Source organism: Canis lupus, chromosome 1 (genome assembly GCF_048164855.1).
Source record: "Canis lupus baileyi chromosome 1, mCanLup2.hap1, whole genome shotgun sequence".
Taxonomy (NCBI): Eukaryota; Metazoa; Chordata; class Mammalia; order Carnivora; family Canidae; genus Canis; species Canis lupus.
Window position 1 is genome coordinate 21,218,517 of NC_132838.1, and position 12,443 is coordinate 21,230,959.

A 12,443-nucleotide genomic window follows, 5' to 3' on the forward strand; every position below is an offset into this window, starting at 1 on the left:
ATAAAGAGAGCTGAATACATTATAGTAAGTTTGAAATTGCCTCCAGCCTGTAAGTTAGGCTAAAAACATAGACATTCACTACTGTTTTCCCTCTGCTCACCAAAAATTTCACTTGTCAAAACAAGAAAAAGATGAATTTATCATTGTACTAAATGTAAAATGAACTGGAAGCCGCAACTCAGCATATGTCCATCTCTCTCGCAAAACAGTCACGGATCTTTAAAGCAAGATGGGGATTTGCTTTTTCTTCTTCTTCTTCAAATAGATGCAGATTGATTAACAAATGAGTCCTAACTAGTCCCAGGTGACAGGCTTATTTCCCACAAGGGTCGGCCAACATGTCTTTCTTCCACGACCACAGGCCGCACCTCTGCCTTGCTACCCATCTTGCCAGGCGCACAGCTCCAGGCCAGCACCAACTCTTCCAGCTGATATCCCACAGCTGCAGCCTACCAATGACATCACAGCATTTTCACGTGGCAAAGAAGGCACCTTCCTAGAAAATAATCAGCTATCCTACTTCCCCCAAGCTTCCAGTAATCTCATTCAAAAGTTTATTGGAAAGGAGATACTGCTAAGAAAATATTACATCTCATATTCTGTGTGATTTTCATGTTCATATCTGACATTGCCAAGCGGGAAACAATTTCGCTGTGCCAATGCTAATGTGACAGTGTGGCGAGGTCTTGGAGGTGATGACAACAGAGCTCAAAGGCTGTGAACCATATCTAGCCTGAACTTCTCACTTCAGGTGGGGTTCGAGGGTAAAAACTCTCGTTTACTGCCCATGACCACGACAGCACTCTCAAGGTCAAAAACTCAGCTGAGTATCTACCTTCTGAGGAATGAGTACATTTCTCATGGGTTCACAAATTAGGTGTTTTATTTCATTTTAGGCAAATAGGAACTCGTGCAAATAGATCATTCATTTGTCTACCTTCTATATAACTTATTGCAAATAAAACATAAATCCATTATAAACATATCCTATGGGGTTTGTTACCAAGTGTATTAGAAAGACCCTTTCTATGACTTTTTCATGTGTTTTAAACCTTTGGAGGAGCATTTAATTTATGAGGGTAGTCTGCATGCTATGGAGTCACGCCAACTTGAAGAGCTCAGTTGCAGTTCCCAGATCCACTTTATTGAAGAGGTCCATCTAGTCCACTTTGGGAGAAAAGGCACCCCCCTCAGAAAGGGGGGCCTGATGTCAGAATGATGAGCGCTTCTTCCCCCATCCCCACCCAATCCCACAATGGAGTGAGCAAGTTTCCATCTCTATGGCTTCTTCCTCCTCATAGAAATAAAACTCTTTAATTAAATCCTGGAGAGGTGTGAAACCTGAGTTTCACCATATACCACGTCATCAATATTGGAGAGAGTTATTTAGGGGAGACTGAGAGGAAAAGAACTCCCAACCTGCCTTTTTTTTTTTTTTCTGATTTAATAAAGTCTCTTAGCCTCCTGAGCCCACTGTGGTTTTCTTGAATTGCACAGCTGTTGCACAGCTGGCAACAACATAGATCAATGCTGATCTTTGGCCAAAATGAAATGAAGGACTCAGTAAGATGGAAAGTTAGTGCAGAGTCACTGGGGCTGGCTGTGGTGAATTCCTCCCCATGGAAGGCCAGAAACCCAAAGATGTACTGGACCTTAAAAGGAAAAAAAAAATCTTCAAACAATTGGCTTTGGAGCAGATGCATAAGAAAATTCACCCGAGAGCTACTGTGTTTCTCATCTTTCATCCTCTACAGGGAGCTAGGTTCCCCTTGGAGCATTTCAGGCTCAAAGTACACCTGCCCCTGGGGTCCTATAGGGGCAGAGCCGGACCTGCCTTGTCTTGCAGGCTTCCACCCCACCTGGACTAGGGAGGCTGATCCATAGGACAGGGAGGAGGAGTTAGAGAAGTTCTAGACTTCCTTTTGGCATCCCCTTCCTTCTGCTCATTTGAACCAGGAAAATCTTCTTCAAGCTCTCAGTTTTCTTATCTGTCTTCTCCTGTTAATCAGGGGCTGAGAAGGAGCACTAAAGTTGGTAGGAAGTAAGTACATGGATTGATTTCAGTGGCAAGCGTTATTGAAGAACATAGGACCCGGGTTCCTCTAGAAAAAATCTGAGTGTTTCTAGTCTGTTTTTTAATCCAGCGGAGGGCCCTAGCAAGAGAAGGAACAAGTGACCAGTTATCTCATGAAATGGTTTAGGTTCTTAGTGAACGTTTACCTCCAGACCCATCAGTAAGTAGTTGCTGTTGCCCAACACAGTTTCTACGTACAAGATCTGAACATAGGTATTTCTGAGAAATTACAGGTCACCATGCAAGCTGTCATGAAAAGCTCCAAATTCACCCATTTTGAGCAATCAAGTCGATATATCTGGAAAATAAAAGACAGTCAGTTTGGACTTCCCGTGGCGGCCAGCCCACCATGGGTGACCTGTGGCTGAGGTTTTTCATGGAGAGAAAACCTACCCCTGCTCACGTTGCACAGGCCAACCGCAGAGTGGGAGGCACAGGGAACTGAACTGGCCCTTGTCCTCCTCAGCCAGCTGTCCCAGCCAGGAGCTCCTGCGGGGTTCTACGCCTGTTTCAAAGGCTAACCCGTCAGCCACACGGCAGCTCTACATTTTAAGGGCTTCATGGTGACTAAAGTTATATCTCTGGGGATGGTATGGAGATGTCTGTATTTTTTTTAAAGATTTATTTATCTATTTTAGTGGGGGAGGGGCAAAGGGAAAGGGAGAGAGAGAATTTTAAGCAGACTCCGAGCCGAGTGTGGGGCTTGATCTCACGACCTTGACATTACAACCTGAGAGAAAACCAGGAGGTGAACGCTCGGCTGACTGCCCCCCACGTGGCCCAGAAGCGTGTATTGCATTCCTTGGTGTGATTCTAATGATAAAACTCATGCTTCCGTTGAGTTTTATGAACGTGACTTATTTTATGCTCTGGCTTGATCAGATTCTGATGGCTTTTTCTGCCTTTGCTAACTTTTCGCCATGAGTCTGGTCTTCCTTTTTTTCCCTTTCTATCTAAACAAACTCGTGCCCTTAGCCCCTGCTGTTGATCCCACTCTCTTGACCCCATGCACTAGACCATTTCGGTTGTGTCCCAAGCATCATCTTTTCCATCTACCATCATACCCTGGCTTCTCTTGGGGACTTCACCTACTCCCTCCTGTACGCCTTTATGTTTAGTTGAAATTGTCCTCATCTCCAGTTCTAGGGGTGGTATCTGGTTGGCTTAAACCAGTAAATATAATCTGTTCCTTCCTTGGGCACAGCGATCAATTCAAAGATGGGCACCACAGAGAGAAACAAAGGAAAGCGATTTCTAGGTGTTTGGAATATCTGATAGAGAAGCTTGTCCTTACTTTATTTGAAATGCTGGAAGGGATGCTTTATTTTTTTCCTGCTAGATGTGACAAAGAAGGGAGCACCAGGAGAACTGCTGGCAGTCATCTTGTGACTAGAAGGGAAGAATCTACTAAGAATGAATTTAACACGGAAGAAGCAAGGCTGACAAGGACACAGAGAGAAATTATATCCTCGTTCGGTTTGCAGAGCTGCTGTTCCATTAGGAAAGTATTGAAATAGTTGAAATTGAAAGATGTTGGAACTCCAAACCAAGGCAGTAGCAGTGAGAGAGATTAAAAGGGTAGACTTCACAGAATGTGATGCTGAGAAAAAACATCAGTTCTTGGAGTCAGGTCTCCAACATGGTAGGAGTGGATAGGGTCCAGGATGTTGGTAGAAAGGTAAATCTTGGGTAAGGAAAGGTGTGCTGCGACTCTAAATAAGGGAGGAAAAGAGAAAGAAATGCACGACTAGTTTTATTTGCAGTTTGAACTCTAGACTTGTTAACTCATTCAGTCATTCGTTCATTTACTCATTCAACCAATATTTATTGCCAAGTACTGAACTACATGTTTGGGATACGACATGGCTCCTTTATAATCCTTCCCCACAATTAGCCATGCCAAGCTGAAATTTCCATGAAGATTTGGAAGATGTACTTGCACATTGTATCCCATTTCCTGAATTCTAAATCACCCTAAGCTAGTTATACTGGAATTTGATACATCTTCTCAGAGACACATTTAAATTCCCTCAAAGCCTTAGAGATTCTGTGAACCCAATGCTTTAAGTATAGATTTTGGACCAGGACCATATTGCCTCTTTTTCTAATGTAATGTGAGACCACCATCTTAACAAAGGGGCTCCACGTTTTTCCTTCTTAAAAGTAGCAAACCCTCTATTCCCTCAGAGGCTAACGACTCTGCTTTAGCCAGCCTTGCTAGAGTTTGTAGGGCCTGTAGTTAGCCAGCTCCTTCTGGAAATCACATTGTTTTAGACAATGTCGAGCCCTGATGGGTGGAGAAGCAAGAATGCTTTCAGTGGTCTTGTTTGCAAGCCTTTGATGTTTCTTCTAAGTCATATTGTGTCAGTGGAAATGTTGGTCTAAGGAGACTCTGGCAATTCTTTCAAAATGCACAAATGTTGAGTGTGTGTTTTTAATGGCTTCAAGCAATTAAAATAATTTAGAAATAATTAGAAGTAGCAGCTCACTAAGCCAAGAAGGCTAAGGGTCTGGATGGCCATTGGCTTATTCTTGTGCCTGGGACAGTGTTGTGAAAGGGATGCTTAGGTCAATGGTAGTTCCTGCTGAGAAAATTCAGGCATAATCTAAATCAGCTGCTGCCTCTGTGGTGCAGATGCCCCTGAAAATGGGTCATTAGAAATTAATTGGGGAGAAACATGGTCCCTTAGGAGAATGACAATTAAATACAAATGCTGGAATGAACATATTAATATATAAGTGCACACACAACAACAAATTTTTTTAAAGTGGTATCTTTAAGCTAGAAGCCTATGGAAATTGAAGTCAAGCACCCAAAGTGCTTGGGTTGGTCCCAAGCGAATTGTGGTTGGTCCACGTGAATTCTCCAAGGATACGTGGGGAGGGGAGGTTGCTGGTACAGAAGGAGAGAGGTTTCTTATAGGAGAAATCAGGTAGGCAACGGGTCAGCCAAGGATAGAAAGGGGTGGATTAGATATGTCATAAGCACGTTAAGATGATAAGAAAATTCCAGCATCAGAAGGAATAAAACAGTTGAAAGATCATGAACGTGAATCAGAGATTAATCCAAATAAAACTTAAGAAGGCTGAGCCTGGGTTATCTGCTATCAATGGGACTTGTTTTAGCCGGGAATTTCAGAGGGTTTATCACCAGATAATATGGATAGAGAGTTGCTCTTAAGTCTTTAAATGGATATAACCAAATGAAGTAATCCTGCAAGATGACTTTCCGTTTACAACGACCCATATTCAAGACAAAAAATATATATATAAGCATAAGAACATTGTGTCTTTTGCAAACAAATATGCAGAACATATCCTCTCTGTGCTTCATTATTCTCTAACTCCAGAGAAAAAAAAATCAGTTTTGATCTCTTTCTTTGAAAGAACCAAATTTGAATTTGAGCGGCACTTCTCGCCAAATGAATTCATCTTTCAATTATGTTAGAAGTTAGAAGGACACACAGAGGGAAAAAAAAATTCAAATCCTTTTTCTGCTTGCTCCAATCAATCCAAATCCTTTCCATTTTAAGATAGCAGCAAAAACTTGGATATTCAGAAAGTCAATTTCACCAGAAGCTTAAGTTTCTGAATTCACAACAATGATCACAGGCAATTACAGCCTTTACCTTTCTCCATTAGCAGCAAGAAGTAGACAATTTTAACAAAACCAAACACTCTTGTATGGCTTTTTCCCCTCTTTATGGAATTGACTATCACAGTTCCTTGCTTTCTACACATCTGGTACTTTCATCACTGGACAGATAATGAACTAGGATTCTACTTTTGACCTAATGGAAACATTGGGCTCTTATTATGTTGGCTCCTTTTCCCCCCTCAAATGTTAATAATATTTATGATGCATTTTTGCTACACGTCTTTCCTGAGAAGGGACTCCACACACACCTGTGAGCTTCTACTTTCCTATGCAAACTGTCAAAGTCCAGGCTCTGGGGTCCTTGTTCAGCTGCAGAGTCATCAGCAGAGGCAGACCTAGGGCCAGAGTGTCATAAAGGACGGCAGTCTTCTTTGGACACTTTGTGCTGCAAAGAGAACACCGAGTCAGGCCAGCGGTAGCCCTTAAAATTAGAAATCCTGGCCAGGCTGGGCTGGGCCTGGTAAGATGTTGCAGTGGCTCTGATCACAAAAGGAAGACAACTTTCATATATTTGGAAGAGCGTCTCTAGCCTCCCTGCTGCCTCCCCGGATGCTGCCAGGCTCTGCGGAGACCGACAGGGTTGGCCACTGAGTCCCAGCCCTTGATACTCTCTGGAACCCAGGAAGCAGCAAACCACAGTGTCTAAGGGCACACACAGGATTTGGGCTCAAGCAGGCCTGAGAACTAGCCATTTCAGATAGGCCCTTGAAGCATATAGAGGGAATAATAGCCTTGAGAGTCAAGGCTCTTAATTTGCAAGAGCTGGGTGTTTTGGAAAACAAGACACCAGAAGGAATACAAGCCCTCAATTTATGTTATAAAAAATACATAAGAAAGAAAATTCATAAAGGGCTCCACTAGCTTGTCTGCATAGACTAGAAAAAGATTGTCTGAGCTGGTCGAGAAGAAGCTAGAGAGAGGGAGAAAAGACAGCTTACATGTGGCTTTTTGTCTGAGAAGAGGTCCTATTCCTTGCTGACCAGCCTGGGGAAGGGCTGGGCTGGACAGTGAAAATCCCAGACAAGCGGGCAGGTAACTCGCTGCCTGGAGGTCTGAAGGGGCATTGGGCTTTGACAAGGCCTCCATGTCAGCCTGGGGTGTGGGCCTACAGCAGAACTGGCCCTTGGCAGGTTGGAGGCCTACAAGGTAAAGAGGAGGGATATGGAGGAGGTTAGAGCAGGTGGGGTAGAGGATATCCCTTGTGGACAATAGAGGTCACCTGAGGACCGGATATGGTTTCTTCCTCATTCACAGACCTGGATGCCTTTGCCTCCCCCAGCCAGGCGGACAGCCGACAGGAAGCCAATTTGTGAGACGCTAATTTCAAACCAGAAAGCACTGAGGAATCAATGAAGCGTCTGCACTTACCTGGCTATAACTAGATTGAGTATTTTGCCAGTAGGCTACATGAAGGCTTAAAAAATAATCAAATTTATAGTTTGTATGTACCCAAGTTTGTGGCTTACAAATTTTGTACCTGGTGAAGAACTCAATGTAGTAGACCTTTCAGTAGACAGCCATTAAGACTTTTTAGGGACGCCTGGATGGCTCAGTGGTTGAGGGTCTGCCTTTGGCTCAAGGTGTGATCCTGGGGTCCCAGGGTCCCAGGATTGAGTCCTGCATCAGGCTCCCCCTGGTGAGCCTGCTTCTTCCTCTGCCTGTGTCTTTGCTTCTCTCTCTGTGTCGCTCATGAATGAATAAATAAAATCTTTTTATTTTTTTAAAGACTTTTTAAATACTTGATGACTAGAAGTAACACTTCATAGTAGAAAGAAGAGGCCTGAGCTTGTCATTGGTAACTAGTTAATGGTGAGGACAGTTTTCAGTGAGAAGAAGAAAGTAAGAAAAATTTTTGACTGTAAGATAACCATCAAGAAAGCAAAGAAAGTATGGATTCAGGACACGTCCTTGGTAGTCAGAAGGATTCGGCAACTACTTCAATGTAGAATGCCAAGCAGAGAGACAGTTCAAGGACTAGAAAGGCCCAAGTATCTGGAACAAGGTGCTATCATCATGGAAGTGCAGAAAAGCAGATAGATGTGTAGAAAACGAGTTTGTCTTTCAAGTTAATTGAAAGCAATAGAATTTTGTAGCTGCGAAACTAGATGTGCAGACCTGTACATGAATGTTCTTGGCAGTGGTATGCCAGAGAGTGGGAACAACCCCAACGCCTATCAGTTGATGAGTAGATACGCGAAACGTGGTACCTCCACAGTATTCAGCCATAAAATGGAATGACGGGCCGATGCATGTTCCAAAGTAGGTAAACCTTCCAAACATTATGTTAAATGAAAGAAGTCAGTCACAAGAGGTCACATAGTGTATGGGTCCATTTCTATGAAATGTCCAAAACAGAGAAATCCTTAGAGATTGAAAGTAGATCAGCCATTGCCAGGGGCCGGAGAGGGGTGTGTTTGCAAATGGTGAGTGACAGCTAACGTGGACAGGATTTCTTTTAGGAGGGACAAAAATGTTTTAAAATTGATGGCGGTGATGACTGCACAGCCCCGTGAATAGACTAAAAAATACTGAATTTACACCTCCAGTGGGTGAGCTGTATGGCATGCAAATCATCCCTCAGTTATCTCCTCTTGTTTTTTTAATGGATGTGCAGAGACTGTAAGCAACTTGTTCAGAATGATTCAGCGAGTAATGGGGCAGTCGTCTACACCCAGAGCTGAGCACTTGGAGGCTCAGTAGCGTTTGTGAGATGAGTCAGGTAGGCATTTTCATTTCACCTGCTCTTAATGAGTACTTGGCCAAAGTCAGCCTCCAAATCTAAACTCAAGTCTACAATTACAAAGACTTGTTCCTCGAGAGTACACGGATGCCGCCACCTTCGCTTCCGAGGGGATAAACAGACATGAAACTGAGTTAAGGATGCTTCTACAAAATAGACTGAATGATTCAATGTCTAATGGCTGGGAATAAAGAATTTGCAAGACTTTGATTGTCTTATGAAGAGCATGCTATAGAGAGTAGAATGTCAACACTAGGCTGGATGGTGAGGACGGTTCTCCAGATTTCTCTTGTTGTGGATGATCAATCTGAGGTAGAACGTGGTTCAGTGACTCACTTAAAGCCACTTGGGCCACTTGAGTTGATGTTAGACACAAGGGCTAAGGACCTTTTTAATGTATACTGTTTCGATTCCATGCTGTTCGGGAACATTTCAGTGTATTTCTGAACTGCTGACAACAGGTCATTAAATTTACCATCAGAAAACAATACTCTGATTCAGAATTTGAAAGAAAAAAAGTGGTTAAAACAATTGCATTATTTGAAAAGGCAGAGGAAATTCTGGTCCTAGAGATGCTGAAGATCAATAGACTCTCTCTATCCCATAGTTGTTTTCATTTCCCTTTACAGTAAAACCATCTTGAAACACTAAACCCTAAACATAGCCTGTACATGACAGCAAAGAAACTTTTAGAAAAAGAATAAATTGCTGAATGCAAGCGTGGACTGTAATTTCTTGACATGGAATGGAAGCAGATGCGCCCAACTTAACATGTCGTTATTAAATTCACTTCCAACTGGCATTTTCTTCTTCTTTGTGGAAGGGAGGGGTCTTGGCACAAAGCTCTCTTTTCTGTTAATCAAGCGGCTCTGTTTTTATATGTGCCATGAGAAGTTAATCTTCGGTCATACATAATTATGAAGAAAGGTTTAAGTTATGGACCTAAGTTCTGGATTTTGTCTCCACTACACCTGGTTTTAAGACTAGGCTGTTAAGTTGAACCACCCCTTCCACAGAAGTAGGCTGCAATAGCCTGTTGTATCTTTAGCACCCTTCAGCCCCACTTATTAGCATACAGCATGAACTTGCAAAAGGCAAGCAGCTGACGTGGTCTGAGTACCTATTACGGGCTGAACACAGGGCCAGGACGTTTGATGCATCGTGGCTAATCTTTGCAAGTGCCATGTGATTAGGCATCTTCTACACTGAGAAAGCTGAGGAGTCGCAGCTCTCTGAGATTAAGGAACCTGCCTGAAGTCACAGTTTGGACGTGGCAAAGCTGGAATTACAAGGACTTGATAGTTGAGCTCTGTCTGCTATGCCTGGAAACTTGGAGACCGTCTTCATCACTCCTTCCATTCCCAGTAGAACTGTAGTGAGGGAAGGGGGCACACAGGGCAAGTCACACAGCCTGGCCTGGACGGGAACTGAGGTTACCTGGGGTGGAGGTGGGAGTGAGGCTTCCATGTGGTTTCACCAGGATGTTGATGACAGGGGAGGCAGGAACTTAGAAGTGGCCCAGAACATCACTTGTCGAACTAGACAAAGATCCTGAAAGTCCATGCTTGTAGTTTTATTTTGAGGACTATTTCTGTGATGGTGGAGTGGAAGTTTAGGGTTCTCCACAGTGCACAGTGCATTCTCATGAGCTTGTTAGGGAGAGATGTGTGGCACCCAGAGACCAGGGATCTAACTGTAGGGTGCCATGAATATCCCTTCCTACTGGCCCAGGGAAACTTTATTTATCCATGAATCTTGCTCTTATCTTCTTACATAGAACTTTCTATGGTAGGGGTAAGAACCTTGAGAATGCTTACCTTGGAGGTTTGGTGCGGATTTGTTGAACCCTACCTCTGGGACTTAGGAGAGGTGGCTTTACGTCCCTGTGACTCAGTTTCTTCACCTGTAAGACAGTATGCTCACCTCTTACGGGTGTCCCTGTATATCAGGTATGGCCCCAACCCATTTCTAGCAGGAGGAGGTTTGAATCATTCCCTCCCTGGTCCCTGAAGTGCTTTCCCCTCTTATGCCTGTGATCGTGCGTTTGTGGGGCTGATGGGCTGTGAGCAAGTGTATGGCTGGAGAACTCTGAACAAAGCTCAAGTGGAGGTCAACATGCAGCTCTGCTTTGGAAAGGCCCCTTTGAAGACTGTAGTGTAATATTGTGAGCTGCATATTAAATGCAGGCCAATGGGACTTGGGCCGAAGACGGTGATATATGAACACTTAAAAATATACAAGTCACTAAAAGGAATGGTTCAAATGGCTAATAAATTTGGAACAAATACAAAGAAATACTTTTCCATGCAGAGTGTGGTCGACCTGTGGAATTCGCAGCTGCAGGAGGTAATTGAGTCAAATGCCGTGGGTGGATTTCATAAAGAGTCGGTGTGGCAGGCAGCTGCCTAGGCAATGCGAATTGTGCTGTGAAAAATATGCACCGGTTAGGCATTCACCATTGTAGCAGGGGACACGAGTCTCCAGGACTAGAGGCACAAGGGGGGTAGCAGCTATTTTTACTAGAGAGCCCTTTATTTTTCCAAACTACTTTCTCACATCACTGCTCTGAAGTTAAAAAAAAAAAAAAAAAAGAGGTGTGTGTGTGTGTGTGTGTGTGTGTGTGTGTGTGTGTGTGACGTTAACTTCTCTGGGTGTGCGTCAAAATAGAGGCACTGAGTATGTGTATGGTTTTTCCTCAATAATGAACAATGATGCAGTATCTTTTGAACTCAGGTAAGTCAAGCTCTCCCGTAATTGCGCGTTTCCAACTCAACTTCCCAGACCGAATATCCTTCAAAGCAGCGCAGTCAGTTTTGTGAAGGTGGAAGCACAAGGCTCTTTTTGCCTCTGAGCAATTCTGATGGTTCGCTTGGCCATGAGTCGGATGACCGGACAGGTCTTCAGGGGATCCTGATCCTCCAAACCCATCTGGCACCTTCCTGAATCATCCAGAAGCTCTCTGGGGTGGCTCTGACTCTGGTGCTTTGTCTATTCAGACAAAGAAAGGAGGAAAGCAGGGCAAATGTCTAGGGATTTTTAAAGCATTTTCCTTTAGGACCAGATTGAACAGGTGCATCTCGATGAGAGACCCCAACGTTCTGCTTTGTAAATGAGGCTGTAGTGTTCATAAGGACATGCCAGGCTTTTCTCGGTCTGCTTATTCTTGGCCCCGTTCCCTTATTCTGAAATCCTGGCATCGGCAACCCTTTGGAGGTGGTGGCCTAGGTTGTCCACCCTCATTTTTCTGGCATGTGGTGTGTTGGGGCTGGGAGATAAGGGAAGAGTGGTGATGACAACGGGACTCTTCGGGGTACTCTGTAAGGCATGGAGTGAAGGCTTCAGGGGGCTCCCAGTCCGGGGGCTGCAGGACGTCAGCCTGGATGCTGACGTTGGCACCTGCGGCGAGGTTCTACAGCCCTGTGTACACTTCTATTTTATGAAATGAACACTAATCCCTTTGACTGGTCCAAGGGGAGTCCACACTGCCAAATTCCATGACATAGGGCCCTTTAACTCACGGGAAGGGTAGAACTCACTGTGCTTGATTTTAGTCTTTCTGTCTCTGTGAGTTGGTACTAATGGGAATCTCTCTCCTTGGGTGCAAAGCCAGAGAAGGCTCGTGGAGGACTACAGACCCTCAAAGGCAGATGATGGACAAACCCGCCATCATTTCGGGTCTGTCAAAAGCTTCAGCTCATTCGCATGTTTCTGAGTCAGTAAAACTAAAAACATATTTTTCCGAACACATTTCCACCCTCCCATCATTTAAAAAATCCTGTGTAATTTAAGGGAAATTCAATCCATATGCTTTTGATTTGTTTACACTTGTATCATCAAAATATGTTTTTAAAGAGCTTGCGGAGATCCCAAAAGGCTCCTTAGCCTTTTAAATGAGCCTTTTAAAGCTTTTTTTCCCTCATAGTAAACAGGAGGTTGCATGTTGCCAAGGGTAAATGAACTTGAAAATGAAG